General features: G+C 45.2%; 1 protein-coding gene and 1 long non-coding RNA gene across 4 annotated transcripts in view; one reads left to right on the top strand and one right to left on the bottom strand.

The window, feature by feature from the left end:
- Positions 1–466: 466 nt before the first annotated feature.
- On the bottom strand, positions 467–11642 carry LOC143269034 (uncharacterized). The gene is made up of 2 exons (XR_013045306.1): positions 10508–11642; positions 467–9740 (listed from the first exon to the last, which is right to left on the bottom strand). It is a non-coding gene; the product is annotated as an uncharacterized LOC143269034 (long non-coding RNA).
- A 151-nt stretch (positions 11643–11793) lies between these two features.
- Irf2 (interferon regulatory factor 2) overlaps positions 11794–23620 on the top strand; it is a 112759-nt gene continuing 100932 nt past the window's right edge. Inside the window, exon 1 of one of the 3 annotated variants that reach the window (XM_006970894.4) lies at positions 11794–11974. The gene's annotated coding sequence lies outside the window, so the exon portion shown is untranslated. Of the gene's footprint in view, positions 11975–13359; positions 13537–17937; positions 17963–23620 lie in introns of those variants that run through there. The other 2 variants (XM_006970895.4, XM_076553349.1) reach the window with 2 other exon arrangements.

The raw sequence follows: 23620 nt of genomic DNA, 5'->3' as shown, positions 1-23620 counted from the left end.
TTTGTCAAGCCGGTGTTCTTTACAGAGGGAAGTGCATCTTTTAAAATCTGAGAGCTTCTGTCATAGTTTTTAAATGTTGGATATTAACAATCGATGATGCACAGATAAATCCTTTTTTAATTACTCTGCTGTCTACTTTTCAGCTCATCTTTAAGACAGAGCTCAAACTCCACCCCATGCCAGAAGCTGCTGAGCATCTCCTCCTCAGTATTTTGACGTGCTTCGCTGTTATCATGTTTATGAAGCTGGCACTTGCTGCTATGAAGGAATACCTGACAGCCAATACTTTATTAAGACATATGGGGAGCATGGAAAGAGATTCCTCCGTGGTTAAGAGTTCTATTCTCACCCACATTGGGTGCCTCACAGGCATCTGTAATTCCGGCTCCAGGGGGATGTAGTGCTCTCTGGAGTATTTATACTTACATGCATGCGCACATAGCCTCATACATAAACACACACATAATTAGAAATAAAGCTTTTATTATTGTTGTTTAGCTCACAGTTCTGGTTGTTCAAGAGCAGATTCCAGCAACTGTTGGGTTCAGCACAGGACTTCTGGTCACATCTCAATAAGGCAAATGGCATCAATGCAGGAAGTCATACAAGAAGAAGAAAAAGAAAGAAGGAGGAGGAGTTGGAGGAAGAGGAAGAGGAAGAAGAAAGAAGGAGGAGGAGGAGGAAGAGGAAGAGGAAGAAGAAAGGAGGAGGAGGAGGAGGAGGAGGAGGAGGAGGAGGAGGAGGAGGAGGAGGAGAAATAAGATAGGAAGTCAGACAGGTCCAGAGGACAGGCTTGCTTTTCTTTTCTCTCCCTTCTTAATTTCTAACTAATCAGGGTCCCCAAAGAACCACGTTAACCCCTGAAGCTGACAACTAAGACTAGATCAACTTTTACCGGGTTCCACCCCCTAAAGGTTCTACCCTCTCTGGACTGCAACCGTGGTACCAAGTTTCCCAGCTCATGAGCCCACGGCCAGGAGCTGGGGTAAGGGGAGGTGGCCACATAACCACACACATCCGCCAAAGCTATAGCCAGGCCAGCCCGTTTGTGGCTGTTCAGCTTTGTGCTTGACTAGTTAAGTGTCACATCAACGAAACAAGCATCTATCTCTTCCTGGTGAATAATTGTCCAGATCTGGACTTGGGTTGTGGGCTCCCGAGCTGTGCGGAGCGGAAAGATGCGCAGCACTCGGTTTTCAAAGTATACACAGTGGACTGGACTCTGCTGGCTGTTTGCTTCTTTCCCACAATGTAGTGGGTGGCTGTTTGAGCCTTGCCCTGAGGCACGGCCCCTAGTGAGGCAGCTGTAGCTGTTACATCTGCCTGTGACCTTGAGGTACCTGTCCCTGCGCCCTTAAGACCTGAGATGCACATATACAGCTCTCTCTTGGCTCCCTCATGGTTTTGGATGCTGAGATCTTGGACCAAGCAGATCAGCGTGGGACATAGCTCAGCTTTCCCAGGGCCCTAAGATAAATCTCCTGAGGTTGTGAGTTAACCCCCAAATAAATTCCTTTGATCATTAAGCTGACTCCGTGGATTGCTAGCGACTTAATCCCAATACCACAACTGCACTGCCTGAACAGTATGTATGGGTGTTTTGCCATATGCCAGAATGTATGTCTGTGTGCCACAAACATACCTAACACCCATGGAAGTCAGGAGAGGACATCAGATCACCTGGAACTAGAGTTACAGATAATTGTGAACCTTTGGGTGCTGGGAATAGAATCCAGGTCCTTTGGAAGAACAGCCAGGAATTTAAACCACTGAGCCATCTCTGAAGCCCCTGATTTGGACTTAAAAACAATTATGTATTTGGGCTGGACATGGCGGTCCATGCCTTTAATGCCAGGACTTGGAAGGCAGAGGCAGGTGGATCGCTGTGAGTTTGAGACCAGTCTTGTCAAGATAGTGGGTTCCACATTAGCCAGAGCCACACAGTCAGACTCTGTATCAAAAAATATATATTTATTTATTTGGTCTGGAGAAATGGCTCAGAGGTGAAGGCTGCTTGCTGCTCTTTGCAGAGGACCCAAGTTTAGTTTCCAGCACCTACATCCAACAGCTTCCGGTAACTCCAACTCCAGCAGCTCTGATGCACTTTTCTGGTCCCCCCAGATATCTCCCACCTCACATGGCAAGTACCCATACAGACACATACACATAAATAAAAAAGAAACCTTTAAAAAGTTTACTCTTTATTAGTGTGTGCACACGTGTGCATGATGTATGTGTGGGTTCGGGTGCATGTGTGCAATGGCATGTATGTGGTAGTGAGAGAATTTCTTCCAGAAGTCAGTGTTTCCCTTCTGCTGTAAGTTCCAGGAATGGAACTCAGGTCATCAGGCCCAAGTGGCGTGTACCTTTACCCACCAAGTCATCTGTTCAGCTTCTTGAGCTTCTAAGAATCTAGTAACTGAACTTTCATGTAGGTGAAATGAGATTAAGAATGAGAAAAGACTTTTCTGTTGCTGTTAGATTTCTTGGAACTCTTGACCCTTTTCAAATAGCACACTTAAAACATGGTGTTTAAGTTTGAACATGAATTATGTTATTTTCATATTTTGTGAGCACTGAATTCCAGAAACTCTGCTCTTATGTATCTATTTCTTGCACGTCATATATGCTCCCCTGAGAGTGAATATTTAAATCACTAAGAACAAATTATTTTGAAAAATGAACATTTTGGGAAAAAAACTAAGAAATTATAAAGCAATTGCAGGAAAATGATCTTCAGTATAACTTGAAGATATACGGATTTAAAATAATCTTCAAATACTATATTTATGGTATCCTGGATGTGGGAATTCAGTGATTTGCTTTTGAAATACTGTGGAATACAACTAAAAATTTTAAGGAGTTTATATAAAACTCATAAAGTGCTATGAAGTAAATTCCTGAAACCACACACAAAAATATCCTAGATTTTATGTTGATAAAAATGAAATCTGTAATTAAGTATTACTTTTAAATAGAAAAAATAACTTCCTTTATACATGGAAATCATCAGGCAAGCAGAATAGATAGTATGAGGAGCAAATAGGAAAGTTCCAGAAAAAAAGAAAAGGAAGCAACATATTCAAAGAGAACTGTTGGCATTTTGAAGAATTCCTTTGGGTTTTATGTTTGATACCACTGAGGTGTTCACACAAAAGTTGAATTTTCTCTTACTTTCAATGTGTGGCATGAATACTGTCCACCGTCACACTTAGGTTCATAATAGACAAAAATATCCACGAATGAAAAAGTGTTCATGTGATCAGATGTAAGTACTGTGAGAGATGACAGGCATGTGAGAACATTGCTCCAGTCTCTCAGTCAAGAAGAATCCACCAGGACGGTTTGTGGAAGCATGGCTGGCATCAGCTGTATGTACTGTGAAGCACAAGGTAGGAATTCAGCCGGATTCACGTTACTGAAAAGTCCTCATCAAGAAAGGAAGTGAAAACAAATAGAATGGAGATGATTTGAGAATATCTTGACTAATGATGTTCCCATTAAGTTGATGACCCTGACATGGCTGGGCACACTTGGTGTGGACTTGTCAGGTTCACCCCATGTAACCCCAACAGCAGGGCCCATGTTTGGATAACCTTGTGCTGCTTGGTTGGAATGCTTCCTGCTTTCTTTTATTTTATGGTGTCTTGAACATGGCTGGTTGTGTTTTCTGTCTTATCTCCAGTGATCTGAAATTGAAAGGTGACTAACAGATGGTAATAGTGACTCCTAATTATCATAATAGTGACTTATCTATCATAGTAGTGACTCTTAATCTATCATAATAGTGACTCATATCATAATAGTGACTCTTATAATAGTGACACTTATCTATCATAGTAGTGACTCTTATCTATCATAATAGTGACTCCTCTCTACCATAATAGTGACTCTTACCTATCATAATAGTGACTCTTATCTATCATAATAGTGACTCTTATCTATCATAATAGTGACTCCTGTCTTCTTTTTGCTTTTCAACCAACAGGCTCTCTTCCCCAGCCCAGGACTTCAATATATCAAACAGGTAAAAAGTTAGGGAAGAGGGAACCGATAGGTCATGGAGCATGCACCTGGAACCCAGACTCTGGAGGTAGAGGCTACATAACAAATTTAAGGCCAGTACGGGCTTCTCTAGACTCAATGTCAAAAGCAAACGTAAAGAGTGGAACTGAAGGCCAGGATCTATAGTTTGAAGTCCCAAAACCAACGTGTTAAGTCACGAAGTTCCACACATGTCAATAAAATTTAAAAACTGTAGGAACCATTACAAAAGGATTTTTTTTTTCATGGAAAAAAAATCTGAAAAATGTTAGAAACCAAAACACAAACCACATTCCAGAACCACTACAATTCTTGAATGAATGTTGATTTTTTTAAAAAATCATCACTTCTCACCCCAAAATCTGAGGAAAATAGTGTATGCCTGAAGTCTGTTCCCTCCCTCCCCACAAGCTAAGGTTACTTTAGGTATGTGGTGTAAAAGTCATTAATTAAATTCCCTTCGCTTACCCATGGAGACAGAAACCAGAGGAAGCTAGATGGAGCGAGCATTTTGACTTAAGAACTTAGAAGATAGAATTGAGAACAGCGTGTTTCAGCAAATCCCTCGAGCCACGGACTGAGAGGCAAGGAGGAAATGGTGGCCAATGCCTCCGAAAGGGCATCGAGTTGAGAAATCTTTGCGTTTCTTTGATGCCGAAGAGGCGGTTGGGAAATTTACAGCAGGATTTTTGAAACCGTAGGTGGGTTCCACGTGGACCCCCTTCACAATTCCCACTGCTCATCGAATGAAACCCAGACACCTTGATCTAACGCTGCCCACCTCTTGACATTCCGTGTCTTCCCAACCCTTTCTGTCCACTCTCAGACGATGCCAGGCCAAGCCTTGGACTCTTGGTGGCCCTGTCCCAACTTGTTCCTTTGCTCGGGCCCTTCATCTACAACTAGTATGTTGTGTTATGGGTTAAATTGTGCCCCCACCCCATTTACACGCTGAAATCTAGCCTCCAGTACTCATAGTGTGACCTTATATTTACTTGTTCGTTTGTTTGTTTTGAGACAAGGTCTTACTGTGTAACCCTGGCTGGCGCAGAACTTGCTATGTAGACCAGGCTAGCCTCGAACCTACAGAGATCTGCTTGCCTCTGCCTTGAGATAGCTGGGATTATAGGCCTGTACCTCCCCATGCAGCCTTCAGGTGAGTGCTGAGGATGTGGACCCTGCGTCCCATGTTTTCACAGCGAGGACTTTACCAAGGGAGCCATGTCTCCAGCTCTGCTTTGCTGACTTTAGGTTGCACATTTTAAGTTTCTCTCCTTAATCCCTGACGGCATTATAGCAGTCCTTTCCAATGAACGTCAAGACAAGGCTGCGGGCGCTTTCTCACTTAGCTTTCTTTATGGGTAGCAGCTGTCCTCACGGTCGCTTGGGACGTGATTCCCCAAAACATCTCATGTCATGACATTTTTTGAAGTGGAAAGCCTTCTCTTTGAACAAGAACACTCATCACACATGAGAGAGAGAGAGAGAGAGAGAGAGAGAGAGAGAGAGAGAGAGAGAGAGACAGAGAGAGAGAGAGACAGAGAGAGAGAGAGACAGAGAGAGAGAGAGACAGAGAGAGACAGAGAGAGACAGAGAGAGAGAGAGAGGCAGAGAGACAGAGAGAGACAAAGAGAGACAGAGGAACAGAAAGACTGAGAAAGACAGATGCACAGAGAGAGAGACAGACAGACAGACACAGAGAGAGATGGGGAAGGGAAAGGGAGAACTACTATCTTGGAAATTTTAGAGTTTCCCCTTTACTCATCAGAACATTTATTACTAGGCATTGGGCAATCAATATATTACCCAATGTAAACTCATGATTTTCATGGTTTTGTAACAAACTAAGCTTTGTTTTGTTTCTAGTGAAATAGAAGCAGTGAGAGAGCATGCTCAAAAGTTTCTTCGGTGTGTTAGCAGTTTCACAGAACTCGGCTACAGGCTTGGCACACCCCTACGGTTCCGTTGTCTTGGCTAGAATTTGACCTTTCACCTGGCTGTCCTTCATTCATTTTGGACTTCACTGGGATGTTCTTTGCAGTGCAGGACTGAGCTGGATGGTGATCATGTGCTCTGGCAAGTGTGGAACCCTCATCTTCTTATCCCCCGCCCCCGACACCCCGAATTTTAGAACCGTGGAGGAGAGCCCCAGTGGCCAGCACTGAAGTGGTACCAGTAATTCTGTGGACAGAATCGGAGTGTTAGCTGGCGGTCTGCTGAGGATCTCTGATTTCATCACTTACACTTACCCGAGTGAACATGGCATACGTTGTCGGTTCTTAGAACTTTGATTACAATTCTAAGGACTGCTATAATAGCAAGAGGCCATGACCCTGCCATTACTGAGATGTTACAATGGAAATGAACATAGTAATTGACTAGACTGTTTAAAAAAAAAGTCCCAGACCATAGTGGTTTTCATTCCTTTGGTTCACTGCTATATAGCCAGTGCTGAGATGCATTCTGGGCACCCAGCAAATATTTGCTAAGTGAATGATTATTTTGTTAAAGCATCTCATTATCAGCAAGATAAATTAAAAGCCCATTTTAAAAAGGGGCTCTGAGTGTATCTTCAATTCCACCCCCCCTTAGTCAAGATCTACTCATAGAGAGATCTACCTGTACCCTGTTTAAATAACCAGTGTCTTAAATAACTCAGCTCTCCTGAAGAGAAAGAAAACACTATCAATATACACCCAGGAAGATTCTGTAGGAGGTCCATTCTGCAGATGAAATGAAAAATTCAATCCCTGAGAAAATATTTTAATTTTACCATTCAGCAAATGATACTTTTTTCACAAGCTATCAAAGGCTATATTTTGCTATACTGATTAATTTTCTGCAGAAATTTATTAGTGTGTGTGTGTGTGTGTGTGTGTGTGTGTGTGGTGTATCATCAAAGAGCCAAGAAATATTTTGTGACTGTGTGTATCAATACCATGTGGATGTTCTGAGTCATATTTATATCTATGATCGGCTGTGACATTTCATCAAGGGCATAAGAACACGGTGCTATTCATTCTAGGTTTTATGAGTTTAAGGGTCTGGAAAATTGCAAGCAGTACCTATGCCTAGGGAAGCCCCAGGGGCTCAGAGAAGTTGTGAGTGTGTGTGTGTGTGTGGGGGGACTGTGATGTTTGCCAGATTTCTGGCTCTTGATAAAATGACAAGTCTGACTTTGTAGGGAAAGATGTTAGGAGTCTACTTTTAGACTGTAATCTGAGGACTCGTGTGGCTGATGGAGGGGGATCCTGATTTCAGGACAGCATGAGTGACACAGGGAGCCCCTGTCTGTGTTTTCCTCGTGTGAGCAATGACTTGAGTTTGGAATACATACGGATCTCATCGGCATCGAGGACGTAGTAGGATGGTAGCTCAGAGTTTTATTTTGAAATCATCACCAAATACAGATGTTTCTCAAATCACAAGGGGCCTGACCCTCACAAACCCATCACAAGTGGAAACACTGTACCCCAAAATGCATCTGATGTAGCTAGCCTAGGGAAGGTTATAGTGTAGCAACTGGTACATTGCAGGCTGTGGGCCGTTTCACCTGGTGATCTTGCGGCTGACTAGGAGATGAGGATGTCTGCCACCGCTGGACATGGCAACAAAATATTACATGGCACAGTGCTAGCCCAGGAAAAGACCAAGATTCAAAATTTGGAGTAAGGTTTCTACTGAATCCTGGTTGCTTTTGTCCCACTGCATAATTGGAAAATTATAAGGAGAACGATTGTTAAGTTGGGGACCATCTGTAGTGATATCTGAGGCTTTGGGCGTGGATGAGAGAACCCGAAGAGAAAGAGCATAGAAAATGAGAAAATAAGAGGGTTGAAGATAGAATGCTTGGAAACACCATAATTTAGGGGGCTGGCAGAAAAAGAGAAGCCAGCCAAGAAATGGAACAGGATGGAAAGATATCACATAAGCCCAGAGGGGGATGGGAAGTGTAGGCTGCACACGAAACCATTAGCAGATGAGGACGGGAAACAGCACATTTGAAAAATTACTAGTTGGAAGCACATACAAATATCAGTAGATCTATTTCTGAGGGAAAATTTTAGCTCTCCCCACCCACCGTGTGTGTGTGTGTGTGTGTGTGTGTGTGTGTGTGTGTGTGTGTGTATTCACACACACATGGTGGGGAGCTGATGTCATGCCCTTGCTCACATTAAGAAAACACTAACAGTTGAGCTCTATCTTCAACCTTGTTTCTTTGAGTCAAGGTCTCCCTATGCAGCCCAGGCTTGCTTAGAACTCAGGACCAACCTCCCTCAGCCTCAAAAGGGCTGGGATCACAGTTGTCTGCTACCATGCTCAGCGATGCTACTTTCTTTCAACTCTTCTATATTTTCTGACTTCCCTATAGTGACACTCAGTTACATCTGTATTACAATGTTATAAAAGGGGTCTGGAGAGATGGCTCAACAGTTAAGAACACTCCGGACTCTTGCAGAACACCCAGGTTCAGTTTCTGGCCCCCAGATGCAGACTCATACCCATCCACATTCCAGTCCCAGGAGATCCTGCATGTCCACTTTTGACTTCTTTTGACTAGGTACACACACACAGTGCACACGTATACATCCAGGCAAAGCGCTCATACACACAAAATAAAATAAATGAATCTTTTAAAATGTTACTGAAGTACACAACAAATGCTCTGAGAAGGTCTAGACTATTCTGTAAGAATTCAGAGAAAGGAGCGAGGAATTGTGAATTCAAAAGGATTTGACCATGTATGTATGTGCTGGGCTCCAAGCTAATGATAAACAAGGAATGTGAGAAGGACCCTGATGTTCTAGGAAGAAAGGAAGCTGTTTTAGCAGGTCTTGGAGGGCGCGCTGTCAGCACGTAAGGTTAGGTGGCAGCCTTCCACCACACTGAAATGATTTTCTGTGTCTTCTAACTAATACGGCCTTTACTCTGAAAGCTCCAGATGGGTTTCTAAAGGCCAGAGAGGGGGCTAGAATTGGGCTTCAAACTAAATAAGTTTCTGCTTAACTTTGATAACGATGTGTCTATTGGCATAGAGGACCCCAAGGAAGGCTGCTCGGCAGGGTTCTCAGGAACTGCCGTGACTGAAGGCAGTGCTCTAGAGATGTGTCCCATCCAGAGACACTGGGGCATCGCATTGACATGTAGCTAGGACACGATGGATTGTGACTGGATGTGTTGTCCTGATACCATCGATTGGATGGATGGATGCTGTGGGAGGTTATCAAGGACAACTGCAAAAACCCCAACAGTCCAAGCAAACCTTCCGTTGCTTATCAAAGACCATACGCGGTTAGGGCATTGCTCTTTCTCAAACAGTGAGATGGGGCTGCACTCAGAGCAGGCAGGTCCACTTCCCAGTGAAGACTCATGGAGGATGGGAGGCCCATCATCAGAAGCATGCAGTGGGGATGCTTTCTGTATCCAGCAATGGGGGTTCCAGGACTAGCCTCTGTGTGTGGCCATCAGTCATTAGGATGCGGGGTAGAGATCTGTGAGCACATCCTGCCTGGCTCCCCTGAGTTTTCACCACTGAGGCAGCTACTGTCATGGATACCAGGAAGGTGACATAGGTTAGGCCCACCAGACTTCATTGTCTCTTTTGCTCCTTGGGCCTGCACATAAAGGATGCTGACCTGAGACCGGAATGAGCCAGAAGTTCAGAAAGACACCCGTCTTCTCTCCCTCTCCCTGTTCTAGGGAAGAGAAGACAATCGTTTGGGTACAGATGAAAATACACAGATGCAGAAAGCACATGCCTGTAATTCAGGACTCCAGATCTAGGGCCGGGGCACCTTTAGTTCCACACAACCTGGGCTACAGTTCTGGCTAGCCTGGACTACATAGGAAGATCCTGTCTAAAAACCAAGACATGAACAAACAAGAAAATGAGCAAAAATAAAACAAGCAGACCACGAGCAGCAAAGAAAACAATGACAAAAAGAAAGGGCCGTGGAAACGGCTCAGGGGCGAAGAGTGCTTGCTGCCCAAGTATGGAGCGTTGAGTTCAAATCCCAGGGCTCACTTGGAAAGCCCAGCCTGGCTATGTGCCCACCTAATTCCAGTGCTGTGGCTGGCAGAGACACAAAGATTGCTGGAGCAGCCGGCTGCCAGGCTAGTTCTAGGTTCAGTGAGGACCCCTGCCTTAAAGCAATGCTGTACAGAACAACAGAGCAGTGCACGCCGGCCTGTGTGAGTACACGATTTGTACAACACACACACACACACACACACACCACATGTACTCAGGCAAGCAAAGAATCACAAGTAGTTTTTAGGTTTTTAACTTAGGTGCCAGGTAGAAAAAGAGGGACAACTCTCTTGCGGTTGGTACACTGTCATGGTTATTGATGTATGAGATATGAAAGCAAGCTTCTTACAGTGTCATTAGGGGAGGAATAAAGCACAATGTGTACATGAGGGAAAATCTATTTTTGAGACAAGACAGAGTCTCTAATCTCACCGATTTCCTTCCACAAGTACATGGACACTCCCCTTTTTCCTGTCTGTGGAATCCGGTACTTCTGGGACAAACAGGAGGTAGAAATAGTTTTCAGATGTGTACACATGGGTAGTTACAATCTCCTAGGGTGGGACCTTCTCTAGTGGCTAGAGAAGACTGGTAGGTTAATGAAAATGTAAGCCAGGGAAGAAACAGGTGTAACTAATCCTAAGGAAGTACTCTGAAAGTTAAATGACCAAAGAGGAGGAGGTTCCAAGTCAGCTGGCCTGGTAGAGCTAATAGGCAACAGCTGCTGCACCTGTCATAGGTACGGGACCCCCTTCTTGAATTCTTTATTATCTCCATTGGACAGCGCGGAGGTCAGTGGCCAGGGATGTCCAGCTAATAAGGGGGTCAAATTTGAACTTGACTAGAAGTTAATCTGCAGCATTCAGCCTTCCCTCCAGGACCAGCCACAATCAAGACATTTTAAGTAATGCCCAACCTTGCCCATCTCATCTGGCAGAAACAGAATGTGAATAGCGCAGGCGTAAAGTAGCCTCAGAGAGTGACTTACTAGGGGAAGGCCTTTCTAGTCATCCTAGCTCCCACACAGAATGCCAGCCTGGCGCTTCAAGCCCCCCCTCCCTCCCCAGTAGGAGATCCAATAAAGTAGGGACGCCAGTAATGTCTTCTTTTCAGCTGACTTCGTTCCTTACATTCCTTTACAGCGGGCGACTTTCCAAGATGAGTGTGTGTATGCAGCCTGAGCACAGAGGTTCTGAACACTGAACCCCACAGGTCAGGAAGGGTCCCCAGGCTTCCCAGGCGCCCTCTGGTCGGTCCCCACCTTGAGGTAGGATGCAGAGTCGGGTACCTCCTTCCTCTCCTAAGGCCACTAGCTGGTGGCCAAGATCTCAAGCCTGCGCCTGGCCCGCCACTTCTGGAGCCCACACTCCAGCGCGGTGGCCGCCGGTGACAAGCGAGCGCCCCTCGGCGCGAGCCACACACTCCCGCGCAGCCGCTTGTTGCTCCCCCGAAGCCGCGACGTGGGGAAGTGAAAATGAAATTGACTTTTCCGAGAAATGATGAAAGCCGCGCTGCCCGCCAATGAACAGCGGCGGCGAACTTCCGCACCTCCCGGCTGGCGGCTGGAGCCCTCCCTCTGCCTCCACCTCCGGGTTGCACAAGCTTGAAACAAACACTGGGGAGGAAGGGCGGGGAGGGAGGAGGGCGGAGGGGGAGCGAGGGAGGGAGCGGGGCCGGGAGAGGGCGGGGGTGGGGGGATTTCCAGCCTCGGCTCCGCGCAGTTTCCTCTCCTTGTTTTGCTTTCGATCTGGACTGTTCTCAGGCAAGCTGGGGAGTAACTTTTAGTTTTGCTCCTGCGATTATTCAACTGACGGGCTTTCATTTCCATTTTACACACCCTAACAACACTCACACCTTGCGGGATTGTATTGGTAGCGTGAAAAAAAAGCACACTGAGAGGTAACATTTTTTTTCAAATAATAGTTGTGACTGTGCGTGTGTTTTCTCTCGAGGGCATGTTTGTTGGGGACAGGAGCTATGTATGTATGTGCGTCCTGATGCCTTGACACGATATTTTGCAGACGGAAAATGCCGGGGTTCATAAATATTAATACCGATTTTTGGAGGAAGAGTCGGCGCAGTTATGGATCATCTGATTTTAGGGGAAGCAGGGTCTGCTGCTGTTGCTGCTGGTTGAGGCTGCAAGGAGGAGGAGGTAGAGAGGGAGGAGGAGGAGGAGGTTAGTGGAGGTTTAATTTCACTTTTGGATTTGCAGATGCGGAGAGGTGGCTCCATGGACACAGATCTGCTCTGTGTGCTTCTGCGCCCCAGGTGTCGTGCGCGGTGTGGGTGCAGGTCCGCTGGAGTCGGGCCTCATTTAAAATAATATTGGTGTGTGTGTGTGTGTGTGTGTGTGTGTGTGTGTGTGTGTGTGTGTGTGTGTGTGTGTGTGGTGTGTTTACAGACGCTGTCGCCACCAGGTCCGAAGAAGGGAACCGGGTTCTTCTCGGTGCCTGGCGGCCCTTCTCTCCCGGCAGTCTCCGGTGTAAATAGACTGGCACCCGCGGTCCCCAGATACCCATGCCCGGGCAGTGGCCACAGTAAACTTGATGGGTGCCGGGAGGCGCTCCCGGGATGCGCTCGCCCGCGGGGCTCGGGCTCGGGTGACTGGTGTGGGGTGCCAGCGGCCACTCGGGCCGGGCGGGCTCCGCGCGCGGCTGGGGCGCGGGCCTGGCCGGCGCGCCCGGCTTCCTGGGGGCTGGGCCGCCGCCACTCGCCGGGGACATCGCGTCCTCCTACCCGCCGGCCAGCGCCCGGCCTGGCCTCGGGGCTTTGTCACTGCACTTGTCCCAGCACGCAAGACACCCGAGAGGCGCGTCCCGGGAGGGCTCTGTGAGCAGGGGTCACCTACCCCGGCGCGGCCTAGCTGCGAGCGCCTCCGGGTCCCCGCGGGCGCCCCGGGGCCGGCCTGGCGCGCTGGGCCCGACCCGCCTTGGCTACGGAACGGGCGAGGTGTGGGGGTGGGGAGCCTCCGGGGACCGAGCAGCGCCCCCACCTTCCCCACGCGGGCAGGAGTCGGGGTTGATGGTGGTGGTGGGGGAGCTGGCGAGCCCTCGGGGGTCTCCGGGAAGCAGTGGTGATCCGAGTGCCCGCCCCGTGCCCTCCGACCCGCTCCGGGCGCCGGGTGACATTCGCCCGCCGGCCGAACATGGTTGGTGCAGAGCGGCCAGCCGCCACTTCCACTCCGCCCCGCCGGCCCGGCTCCCTGGGCGAGCGATGCCGGCCGCGGCCAATCGCGGTGCCCGGCCAGTCCCCGCCACACGGCCTTGGGGGCCGGCGCCCCTGAGCGGCCCGGGAAGCCTTAGCGAGAGCGCAGGGCCCCGGACGCCCGCAGCCGGTGCCTCCGCTGGGCCCCGGGTCGTGGATCGTTGGCCACCCTCACCTCCTCCGCCCCTTAGGAACAGGAAAGGGAAGGAGGCCGGCAGCCTCAGCCCTGAGCCGGGACTGTGCTCGGGCACCAGGTGAGACGCCCGGGTCTGCCCATGGAGGCAAGACCCTTGGTGGTCGGATATAAATAAAACCCCAGGGATTGGCAGTGGAGGTTGTCACTCGTCTGCTGCCTGGTTTGAAGTCCTTCTTAACCCCCCTGTGTTTGAAACTTGGGGACATGTTCCTCCTTCCCTCCCCCCCCCTCCCCACCAGTGTGGGCACTCCTTGTCCTTGGTTGTGTCTGTGCCAGGGAGGCGAAGTGGTGCTGGGGTTAGCTTTCTGCCACTGGCCTCCCTGTGGCCGGGACTCCCTCCCGGCTGCTGCTCTTGATGAATGGCTCCGGAGGGTGGAGGATAGTTACATTTCCTGTTGTGCATTTTCAGGAATTACTGAGGTTGTCGTCAAGCCTGAAGTCATTTATTAGTTCTTTTACAGCGACTGACTGCAAGTAACATTTGAAGTTAGCAGCCTGTGCTTCTGGTGCTTAAGGGCAGGTGCAGGGACGGGTCTGTTAGCCCACTGTTTACAGAAGGTGGATGACTGGATGGTAGGGTAGACAGATGTACACTGCCTGGTCAGGGCAGGGCCCCAGAGGTCGCTCCGTTTAACTTAATCACTCGCACAAGTTCAGGGTTCTATGATTTTCTCAACTCTCATTCTTTTTAGGTTGGGGTGTGGGGGTGTCACAAAAATAGAAACCAATACAGTCTTGGAATTTTTCTTTTCCATGGCAGATTCAAGCAAATGGAATATTTAGAACTTGAGCTGGCATCTCTTCTAAGGGGTAACTTTGGAACATCTATTGATTGACGGGCAAAGTCCAGAATTTCACTGTAATTGGTGAATGATTAGAATTTACAGCCTTGCTTGTGTAAGAAGTTAGATTTTGGCCTGCGCTTAGGTCTGAGAGGTCTTGCCTGTTATGATTTGTTACTGCTTCTTAAAATTAAACATATTTCATTCTCAACAAGTTGTCTTTTTTTTCCCCTGTTGACCTTCAGAAGTTAGGAAGAGTTCCACATGTTTCAGACTCACTTACCTGTAAAAATATCATCTTATATGTATATAAAGAGGGTTTGGAAGCAAATTAAGGCAAAAGAGGAATTGCCACAAAGTCCTGACAGCTCTGTGAACTATGGTTGCTCTTTTCTCTTACCCCACCTCCTGAAATACTTCATTAAACAAATATTTAATATACCAGAGCTAGTGAAAGCTATTTAAATCTAGGAGTGGAATACTTAAAAGTTTGGCTATTCAGCACTTGATATACGTTGATTTCCTCACATGCCCAAGGGCACTGCCATTTATTCTCTGCGTTATTTAGTAAAAGCTGTATTTTATTTCCAACGTTTTCACTTCATTTTTTAAAATTGCAAACAGACTACCAAACTGTGCATGGGGTATCACATCACAGGTCCCTTATCTGCCTTGCCCCAAACAGGCTTAAAGTAATCAAGAGAGAACTTATTTATATACTTGTGGGACAAATATCTGTGGGACATGAGCTACCAGATCCAGTGGTAGGCTGTGTGGATTCATCTGGAAGCAAGAAGGGTAGCCTCCTTAGGTTCTACAAAGGTTGCATTCTAGCTGTGAGCGGACAACAACCAAAAATAAATACAGTAATTACCTTGTGGTGGTGGGGGGTTAGGCTAAGAAAGGTAATAATATAGTGTACCTACAGGGCTGCTTTGGGGAACAATTGTGATACTGTGTATGAAAGAGCGTTGGGTAAATTTTAGTAACCCACAAATGTATCACACATTAACTTTCTCAGTTCTATTAGATTACTGTTAAGGTTAAAAAATATATAGGGAGGTGAGTGTCCTGGCACATACTTCTAATCCCAGCATTAGGGAGGCAGAAGCAGGGGGATTGTGAGTTCAAGTTCAGATGCATGCCAAGACCCTGTCTTTAAAATAAAAGTGGGGAATCACAATTAGGAGGATACTCCTGAGGGTATATAAAATAGTGGCAAAGGATTAAATATTGGGCAACTATTATTTGTAAACTGTCAAGAAAATATTTAACAGTGAAATATTATGTGAATTAATTGTGTGTGTGTGTGTGCTCACTAGGAGAAGAGTTAAGTGATAACCATGGGAACCAGATGACATGGGGACAACTGATTTTGGATGAGTGTTTTCTCTGTTTATTTATACATTAATTAAATCACTTTATTGTAATGTGTAATTATACACACTTATAAAAACATGCAAATAGATTAAGATAGCCACTCCAACAAATACTTGCCCAATCCCAAACTCTATGCATGTCCGTGAACTTTTCTATACAGTTAGAATGACCTTTCTGAAGTCATGGAGCTTCACTTTGGGGTTTATACTTCACTGTTAATTTCATTTGTATGCACCTATCTACCACTAAAATGAAAACCCATAGCAGGGTTGAAACTACGAAAACATTAGCTTTATTTCCTCTTTCATGACTCATGGTTCCCTTTGCCCACATTCTGTCCTTCCTTGTCACCTAATATTACCCTTTCTTGATCTCTTTTCCAAATATTATATGATACACACACAGCTGGGTACATATCTATTATAGGTTAGGATCTGAGTATGAAAGACAACATGTTTTCCCTTCTTATAATAGATACAACACACAGGTTGCACGGTGCTTTGGGCTGAATTTTTTTCACCACTGTTTCAGACTCATTAAGTTATTGCTCCTACAGATATGGCTTAGCACTAGTCTATATTTTATGCATTGTCGTTAAAGGGTCTTGGTTGACTTGGATTTACAGACTGCTGGAGTGATCAACACCACATATGTAAAAATAATATACCATGACAGGTGAAAATAAGCATCAAGAATATTTATTTATAATATATGTAAAATAAATAATTATATACACAGATACATTTCTATGAAATGACAAGAAGTATTAATAATAAAGCCAACTCTGTTCATCTGAATAGCACTCCATGTTCCTTCCTGAATAGGGGACAGAGATGAGCAGGATTTTCTACCTCTCCCTGCTTCATTCATGTCCTGCTCTTTGGCTTGCATGGATTAATATTTAATTAAGAATATCAGCTTAATGTATAACTGGCTGACCTGAGGGGGTGTGTTAGCTGGTAGAGATTGTAGGTAGCTAAGGAGGTTTGATCAAGCTTTGATTACCACCCCCCCCCAGAAGATTATGTATAGGTATAAGATTTAAACCCGAAGTTATTATTTGAAAATAAAATATGGAAGAAAATACTACCCAGAAAAATACACGCCCCAGGCAGCTGACACCCAGCTGTGGCCATGTCATGAAGGTTCCCTGGGCTTTCTCTGAATTAAGAGCCAACAGCAGCCTTATGAGTACCAGCCTTTGACTGTCAGGGAGTTCTTTAAATTGGTTTCACCCCTTACAAGATTCATCTTAGGATAGATTCTCTGAAACAAGTTGTGTTCATTTAGGAAGCCTTCATCTGACTTCTTTTCATGTGAACTCCTGGTCAACTTGAAAAAGATATTCTCATCAAATCTGGTAAATGTCCTTCTGTCCAAACATAGGGAAACCCAGTGTGTTGGCATTCTGGACAGATCTGTGTTAAGGTAACAGTCATGAGGTACTGGAACCAGCTGACAGTTTCTCTCAGAACTTCGAATTCTGCTGTGGATCCAGGAAACTCATATCATTACTTTAAAAGAATAGTTAGTTGAATGTAGTAACACACAAACTCATTCACTTATCAAATGTTTGTGGACAACTGGCCATGTACAAGCTTTTGTGTAGAGGAAGGTGAATGGGCTCAGAAGCTTAGAATTCACTACAGACACACACACACACACACACACACACACACACACACACACACACTCTTTATATACATACAAATAAATAGTATATGTATATAAATTACTTAGTTTCAAGCTGTCTTCATATATAATATAAACATAAATTGATTTATTTCAAATCAATACAAACACACACACACACACACACACACACACACACACACACACACGTATGTGTATGTGCCCTGAATTGAACCCAGAGCCATGAGCGTGTTAAGTAAGTGCTCTGTCATTAAGTTACACCCCACGCCTTGGAGTTGACTTTTATCTCTTTTATTCATTCTTTAGTAACTTCCCCTTTTGGGACCTTAATTTCCATAAAATGTGGTTAGATAGTTCTGTAATCCTTAGGGGACCAGGAAGTACATTTGTTTATTATTAAATGACCAAGAGAAAGGAACATTTAGAGACTATTCAGAATTCTTTAGATTTGAGACTGGCTACAATCTTCAAGTCTAAATCCTTTAGACTGGAGATTGGCTATAATCCATAGCATTATAAAATATTACAGTATATAACATATCTCTTCTCTCCATCATTATGAACCTCTTGTTCCCTAGAGTGTGCCAAGTCCTTCACTCCAGCCTTCCTCAATTGTGTGGCCAGGGCAAAGGTACAGAACCACTCACTATTCAAGGATCTCTTCCCAGGGTGAGTCTTTGGTTTTGGCCTTGGCTCAGAGACTATGCCCAGCAAATAGCAAGCAAAAACCACTTGCTTCTACATTTTACACATTGCTTTGAATAGGGTCCACCTGTATTGGTGCTGTCCATATTGACCTTAGTCATCATACCAAAAATGGAATTCACATCATGGTTGTCCCACTCTGACCTTTCCATTATAAAGAGTCAAGGAAGACAGTGTTGTGTGGTGTGGTCTCCTTGGGCAGGAAGATCATAGTTATGGTGGGTTCTTTTTCCTGTCTTGTTTTGTTTCTGTTATGGTTTATACTTCCTTTTATTAGCTCAGATAAGCCAGAAAGAACTAGAGTTGAGCAAAGAGAGATGTGGAGACACCTCGGAGAAACAAGAGGCTTGGGGGGGGTGGGTGGGGACAACGACGGGACGGGACGGGACTGGACGACGACGGGACGGGATGGGACAACTTCCTAAGCATTTTTTTTAAAATCCGAGAGCATAACCAATGTAGTTGGACAGAGATCTTAATTTAAAATTTTGTGTGATAAAAGCCTGTCCAGTTTTCATTAAACAAGCTTATTTTTGAGCATGCCATTTTTCTAAATAATTTATTTCCAAATGTACTTATCAATCTACTGCTATCTGTGTAACAGCATCAGATGCCCACACTTTGGACAACCAAAGGAAAGTAGTGAACGTACAACTTAATTGGTCCTTAGTGACCTTATGCCTGTCAGGTTTAGAGATAACCCAAAGAGTCCTTTTGTAGGTAGAAGATGCTATCTTGCCCTGTGAGCGTCAAATCTTTGACTCACTCCTCATTTCATTTGGTTGACGTTGTGAATGAGAAGGAGCTGCATACTGATAACTTTATTTCAGGCAATATCAGCTATTTTTAATTTTCTTCTCCTTATCTTAGATTTCTTGAAGACAAAGGAAAGAACAGTGGTGAGAAGAGAATGTCCTAACACCTAAACATGGTGTTGGGAGGGTGACCAGGTGGATCTGGGGAGGATGTAGCAAGTGGGGAACTGGAGAGAATAAGGAGGAAGCTAAATTGTGGGTTCTTGGTACTGGGAGAGAAAGAAGAGGCAGTTAGGCAGGTAGACATTCTGTCTATGTACGGCCACATCTGGCTTGAATGGTTAATGTTTATTTTTATTGCATATGTATGAGTGTTTTGTCTGCATGGATGTCTGTGTACCGTGTGCATGCCTGATGCCTGTAGAGGCCAGACAGGGGTGGCAGATCCCCTGGAACTGGAGTTACAGATGGTTGTGTGTCTCCGTGTAGATCCTGGGAACTGAACCTGGGTTCTCTGGAAGACCATCAAGTACTTTTAAACACTGAGCAGTCTCGTAGGCTCCAGGTTTAACATTTTAAATACGTCAAGCCTATCCCATGAAGTTAAATTCCAGGAAATTCCTTTCATTGCAAGGTGTCAACTACACTGTGGAGTTAAGGAAGGAGAGTCAGGTAGTTAGTGCTTACTCAAGGGCAAGTTGAAATGCTGAAGCGGCCTCTACTGTTGCCTTTGGGGTTTGACCTTTAACCCCATGGGAGACAGAATGTGACAGGAAACTGCCAGGGAGTAGCTACTTTTATGCAACTGAACATGGACTTACAGGCAACTGTCATTTGGGCATGGTTGAAGTCACCTTTGAGGTGCTGATGTTGAAGTTTTGAGAACTGAAGAACTGAGACCGCACACTGTAAGGGCCCTCAACTTTCTCTGTCCCCGCCTCCCAGGAGATGGGAGGCAGCACAGCGAATCAGAAGCTCTAGGGCAGCTCTCACAGACCATCCGCCGCCATCCCCATATTGCTCTTCTTTGATTGGGTTTTACTCTTGTGAGCTCAGGAGCGGTATGTATGGAAACAGGAAAACAGAATGGCCAGTACTGTGCTTTCTTCCAGAACAGGTGGAGACTGAACTGTGAGCTCCATAGGGAGGTAGGGACCACAGGTCACCCACTGTTGGGAAACCTCGTGTGACGGACGTCATGTCGCTGAGGCTTTACACTGGGAGGGGTTTTCTGGAGTTGAACTTGGTGATATATGCTCGCAGTGTTAAGAATGCTAAGTGTTCCAGCCAGGCAGTCACAGTGGTGAATGCTTGCCGTCCTAACACCAGGGAGACTGAGGCAGGGGGATTGCTGCAAAGTTGAGGTGGTCTTGGGCTACGTAGTGAGCTCAAGGCTAACTTGGATACATAGTGAGATTTTGCTTCAAAACAATCCGACCTCTGTCTAAAAAGAGTTAAACGGTCTGTCACAGTAATGTTGCTTCTAGGAACCTACTTCCTTGAGGTGACTGGAGGTTATGTGTAAGGTTGTTTATTGAATTGAATTTCACTATCTAGAAACTTAGAGCCATTTGAATAGTCAACAAGAGAAACACATGTAAATTATGGGCACATCTGGAAAGTAGATAGTTCTTAAAATTCATACTTCTGGATAGCATTTAACGAGGAGAAATATTTATTACATGCTGGGGGTGGAAGAAAAGGATATTAGATTGTGACCCCCACTCTTAATTTTAACATTGTGAGTGTTTTATTTATGCAATGTTAAAAGATGCTGAAAGAAAATGGTTTGATTGTAGGGTATATTTGAACTTTTTTATACTCCTTGAGACACTTTGTATGTTTAAGTTTGAATCAACTGTAGTTACTATTATAACTAGAGAAATGTTCTCAAGACAATGCTCATGTGTCCTCACTGACCCAACTCTAGCAAGTGGGAGATTAGGAAAAGGAAATTGGGCCAGGCGGTTTTGGTGCTTGCCTTGAATTCCAGCACTTGAGAGGCAGAGGCCAGTGGATCTTGGTGAGTTTGACTCAGTTGAATGTTGCTGGGGAGGATGCTACCCATTGACCTAGTGTCCATTCTCCATCTCAGTCTGCTTCCTTGTGCAGATCCAGGCTAAGAATTGGGGCTTTCCTAGCCGATGCTGGGAGGTACCATTGCCTCACTGTGCCAAGAGCTAGTAACGGTCTAAGATGTTATCCCACTTGACATTTCTGCCTTTTGTGATTGTAAATACCTTAGAAACACACAGTACTTGAGAAGGAGACAAGAATTACTGGTATTTACAAGCCAGTCAATAAGAAGGTCATTGCAGTATTGGTCCCCCACCCCTAGAACCTGATGGATCATGGTGGGGGCATTTCACTCTGTGGAAAAACTGTCCCTCTCCCTTTCCTAGAGAGAGGAAGAGGGAGGGAGGGAGGAAGAGAGAGAGGGAGAGAGAGAGAAAGACAGAGAGAGAGAGAGAGAGAGAGAGAGAGAGAGACAGAGACAGAGACAGAGACAGAGACAGAGACAGAGACAGACATACAGAGAGAGCTCCAAACTTTGGCTACATTGTGATGGAGAGGAAAGGATTCAGGCTTCTTCTAAGATATATGACTCTTAGGGACTAGGGATGTCCTCGAGGCTCTGTCTCTTATCCTTTTTGTAGTATAAATGCTTAGGCAGACAGGGCTCTTCTTAGCTTTAGCAACTGGGGACCCAAATTAAGTAAGAGGTCTGGACCAGGCTGTATTATTTGATCCTGCTGAAGAGATAAGGGTTTTTTCCTATCAGATAAGAGCAGTTAATTTAGACAAATGGCTACAGATCTATGTCTCAGGGTATATGCAAGTGAGCATGCCCTGTCTTTACATTCTATACCTTCCCTGTTTGACTTCATATCAGATCTGTTCTCTTGTCTCAGGAGGCTAGGGCAGTTTCCGGGAGTCCTAAACAATCCAAGGGTGTTAGGTTTCCTCTATACCCACTTGGCAAATGTTGGGGAGAGTCACTTAGGAAGCCTTAGTAACACTGTGATCTCTGATTTTTCACCATGGAAGAAGACTCCTTGTGTCTATTTTTTTTTATCTGATGAAATATTACAACAGTTTCACTCCAGTTATGAATACAGTCCCCATTTTTATCATTGTGCTGAAACTTAGGTTGGGTGTATTAACTACTAGTCCAGAGACTGGAGGACAAAACCAAAGTGGGGGGCAGTTAATGAGGGGGACACTGTCCAGTACAAGTACAACATGACCCATGTGCTTATGTCTTGTTTTTAGTGTCTATATTAGAAATGTAAAAGAAACAGATGAAATAATAAAATTTGTTTAATCCATTACTTCCCAAATGTTATCACGTCAGCACCATGATTGCAAAGATGTTATTTTACATTACTTTTTAATAGCAAATCTTTAAAGACAGGAGGATCACTGCCAGTGACAGGCCCCGTATCAAAAAAGGGTGGACTGTACCAGGGGAGCGATGCTGAATGTTACACACACACACACACACACTCATACTCTTACACACACAGAGGAGGGAGAGGTCTCGGGACAGTTTTAGTACAAGGAATGGAACCTAAAAGGACGAAAGGGAAGTAGGTAAAGCCTGACTTGATTTCTTCAGCCGAAGACACTAAATAATATTCCGAGTGCCCACAGAAGCATCACACAGCACGTCCTGTTCCCATGGCCGTAAGCTGTGTGTGTGTGTGTGTGTGTGTGTGTGTGTGTGTATACCTGAGTGTTTGTGGGCCTTTGGGTGTGTTGTGAAAAGCTTTGGTTATTTGGACTTTTTTCATTTCCCTCACCTCCGTGCCATGTTATTTGAGAACCGGGATCATGGGTTTCTCTGCATTCCTCCTGGGTACTTGATACGCATAAGAACTAGATAAATATTTGTTGCTTTGATTTCCCGTTTAAAGCAAAGGTTAGCTCAGAAAGCTGAACTTGAGCTCAGGAGGAAGGGCCCAGATCTCCTTTGTGTTAGAAACCTATTGGTATGTGTATTTAGCACACAGGCACGGAGTCTTGTCACTTAGCAAGGGGGCCTTGTCACTCTGTATAAGAGGTTCAACCCATAAGATGAAAAATGGCTCCGCTTTTCTCTTTCATACTAAGACTTTTGAAAGAACCTGACATGTCATTCCCAGTGGTGTTATTTACGCCATTTTATGAATATAAATCTATTTGGTGGTAAACTGGAGATGGGCTACCAAGACCTGCTGCTTTCCGTGTGGATTAAATAGCTCTACCCTGGTCATTGTTATTAACAGACGCTTCCGGCCAGCCTTTAACCTGCGCAGTGAAATTGTTTTGGAATCAAGTGTTGTGTTTTACCACTGCCTCCATTGGTTCCCTTTGGCTCTAATTGTTTGGGCTGTCTACAGGCACCAGGCCTGTCTCCAGAGCTCAGGCAATTTATTTTTACTGAGGCCAACCTAAGAAATGCTTAGGTAGCCTGTCGCTGCAAGATTAAATGTGACCTTCCTGGAATCCTGTTAGCAGGGCCCAGCAGCTAGGAAAATAAAGACTAAACCCAAACCTGCAGCAACAAAATTCCCAGCTGTTCAGTGGGGCTGAACTTGCCCGATTATTCTCTTCACTAAAAACACAGCAGATTAGTTTTAAGTGAATGCCAGTTGGTTTAGGGATTTGCAACTGACAGAAGAACAGAAAAAAAATATAATCTCGCTTTAAAATAATAATCCAGAAGGCAAGTCTATAATGAGTGTTTCTTTGGGGGTATTGGGGTTTTTCTCATATGGGAGAATTTAGCTTCCATGCACAGTTGGTCTCAACTTTCAACTTAAGGGCCTCTTAAGTAGGAAGGAAAAGCTTCACTAGGAAAGGTAGAATTGAGGCTGTTATTCCA

The sequence above is a fragment of the Peromyscus maniculatus genome, chromosome 17 (assembly GCF_049852395.1).
Source record: "Peromyscus maniculatus bairdii isolate BWxNUB_F1_BW_parent chromosome 17, HU_Pman_BW_mat_3.1, whole genome shotgun sequence".
Lineage (NCBI taxonomy): Eukaryota > Metazoa > Chordata > Mammalia > Rodentia > Cricetidae > Peromyscus > Peromyscus maniculatus.
Note: the sequence above shows the minus strand (reverse complement) of the source record. Positions and strands in the feature narration are given on the sequence as shown.